The following is a 3,364-nucleotide window of genomic DNA, read 5'->3' as shown; positions in this document are numbered from 1 at the left end:
AAGTATCATATAATAATATGATGATGATAGGGTGCACCTCTCTGAGTGTGGATAAAAATTTAAATCTTATATCTATCTTCTATTTTTTTGTAGCACCTGTCTAAGTGGTTATCGGTTACACTTTTGGTGTTTCAACTAATTTTTCTTAAATCTTTCAAAATTTTCCAGTGTGTTACATTGGAAATTCTTAAAAAAATTTAGCACTATAATTTTTTTTTATATAATTAAATCAAATGTGTATATTAAAATTTAAAAGTAGTAGTATTATATATTTTGGACCTATAATTTTTAAAATTTAATGGTTCATGTTAAGTACCTAAAAGTCAAACTGATCAAATTTATATTTAAGAAACATTTTTTCGTAATCATGCACCCATTTTACCGAAATCCTGGATACGCCTCTGTTCAAGGGGGTAATAGAACCTTGTTTAGTTAATGTGTGTCTCTTGAATTTCGGTCATAGTCTAGGGGGGTAATTGTACCTTTTCCCTAAATTTTTTACTCATATTTTGTCTTTGTTATTTTTTTTAGTGATATTACTAAAAGATTCAAAAAGTTTTTGTGTTTTAGTGATCGAAGTAAAATATGTTTAAGCTATATATAATACGGAAAAATGGTCATATTTGCCCTTGAACTCTTAGAAAAGGGTCATATTTACCCTTCGTCATACTTTTTTGATATATTTGCCTTTACCTTCCAACTTTAGACACATATTTGCCCTTGTACAGTTACATATTGTGTCACCATTTTTATTAGTCTACGTGGCGCCTACATGACGCCATGTGTATATATTTTTATTATAATTAAATTTTTACTTTCTATTTAGTATTCTATCCGACCATTTTGTCTAGGTGGTTGTGTGGATTGTTTTCTATTTTATTATATTCTTCAATTTTCATGTAATTATTTTGGCTTGTGTCAAACAAAATACGTGTAGCTGTGGTTTATTCAAGTAAAATAATTGTCTAAACAGAGTAAGAAGTTCCACATTACAGATCAAGGAGTGAAGCAGTTGCCGATCTTTTTATAAGAAACATATTCTGGCATCCTTTTGCACGAATCTTCAAGAAGGACCTTTTGCAGTAAAACTCCCAAGGGTACCATTTCCAGGTATATGATATTGACAACTCTTAAGAATGATAGTCCTTTAGCTCGTTGCATCTTATACAACATGACAGCAGCCAACTGATTTCAAAGAGCCTGTGTGAATTTGCAGAGTACTATACGGAGTTCTGAATTTCTGATTGTTTTTGGTTTAATGCAATTTGTTATTTTATGGAAGCCTAAGCTGTTGTGCGTGTCACTTAAATAATGACATTAATTAAGAAGAGTATCAAAATTCAAACTTCTTATTCACGCTTACTCAGTAACTATACAAGTAAAATTAAAGCGACAGATAAGAAACTCGATCGATTAGTAGAATAAAGACATGAATGACTCTTCTCTCTATATCGAAGCCTTCAATCTAAGTTGTCTCTATTATTTTTTTTTCGCGCACTAATTGACACCGTTTAATACAATTATTATATGCCCAAACAGAGGAGCAAATGTGTTATGCTATGGAGTACTGATAGCATATGCAATACATCAACATGTTCTAATGTCGACTAGTATTAGCTACTGATAATTAAAAATCCACAAAAGAACAAATAGGTTTGAAATTATCTCATTTCAAACTTCAGTCACCATAAGAACAATGGTCGAGCAAAAGCCGATATTTATTTCTTCTTCCCTACAAGATCTTGTCAAAACGACCTTTCAAGTATGTGTGCTTGTGGACGCTTTGGTAAAACTTTGCTTCTCCACAAGCTTTTCTGTAGGATAAAAAAGTGCTTCTTCTGAGATCTTGTAAAGCTACGGAGAGAAAGTTGAAGGCGGTTGACGGTTGTCTCTGTATTATCATCACAAGTTTTGATGACTAAATTAATGTGAATGGATGGGTATTGGAATCAGGTTAATGGGTCTTTATTTTGATTGGGTCGAATTTTACTAAATGAGTCAGATAGAATACTAAATAGAAAATAAAATTTTAATTATAATAAAAATATATACACATGGAGTCACGTAGGCGCCACGTAGACTAATAAAAATGGTGACACAATACTTAACTGTACAAGGGCAAATATGTGTCTAAAGTTGGATGGTAAGGGCAAATATATCAAAAAGGTATGACGAAGGGTAAATATGACCCTTTTCTAAGAGTTCAAGGGCAAATATGACCCTTTTCCGTATATAATATAAAAATCTTATACTTATTTAAATAAATGTATTGTAAAAAAATGATGTGAAATACACGTGTAAATAAATTATAAAAAATAATATGTAATGTTCGTGCAACACACATGTAGTTACAACCCTTCAGGAGAGTCACAACCCTTCATTTTCTATTCACACCTTTAAAACCCAACAATCCCCCACATGAATAGGGAATGACTATTGTTAAAACATATGCATGAAAAACTGTGTGATTCGTAAGTAAGGATTGATTGCATCTGGATAAGTGGGTTTCCCTTTGAACTTTCCATAGTGAACATATATCGAATATACTCGATCAATCGGTAGATTTGATATCTTTGAACCGTCGAGCTTTGGTGTATACCTAGACAACATAAGTCACACAACCAACCTTTGAATTGTTTTTGGTTCTCATTGTTTTGTTCGTTTTAGCCATGAACACGTCTTGGTTTATAAGTGTGTAGAGAACTGGCTTTACCAGATTCTCCTTGAAGTGACTTACACTTCACACTTACATAGGTGATTTCTAAATGTGTTATCCCGTAGATACACCATTTGATATACCCTGTATCAAACTTTGAAACCATTAAAAAGTCCTAATGCCTTTTTCCTTGTTACTGAACATTGTCTTATCATGAGAATGGACCATAAAAAATATTTTGACAATGTTGAACCGTCATCAATGACTTTGTTTGATCTTCTTGAACGATCTTGGGATCTCCAGTCTTCTAGGTAGAGTTACTGCCACAATGACTTGTCCTCGGCCATAGTCCCATTCCCTTTGATAATCTATCAACTCCCTCTCTAGTTAGGCCTTTTATAAGTGGATCCGACGCATTATCCATTGACTTTACATAGTCAATTATGATAATTCCACTAGAGAGTAGTTCTCTAACGATATTATGTCTACGTCATATATGACGAGACTTTCCGTTATACATCATGCTCCATGCCCTACCGATTGCAAATTAACTTTCACAATGTATGCATACTGGAGCTAAAAGGTTTGGGCCAAAAATCTTTCAAGAAATTTTGGAGTCATTCAACTTCTTCACCAGCCTTATCTAGAGTGATACACTTAGATTTTATAGTAGAGCAAGCGATACATTTCTGCTTGGAAGATTTCCAA

Source organism: Solanum stenotomum, chromosome 3 (genome assembly GCF_019186545.1).
Source record: "Solanum stenotomum isolate F172 chromosome 3, ASM1918654v1, whole genome shotgun sequence".
Classification (NCBI taxonomy): Eukaryota; Viridiplantae; Streptophyta; class Magnoliopsida; order Solanales; family Solanaceae; genus Solanum; species Solanum stenotomum.
Note: the sequence above shows the minus strand (reverse complement) of the source record.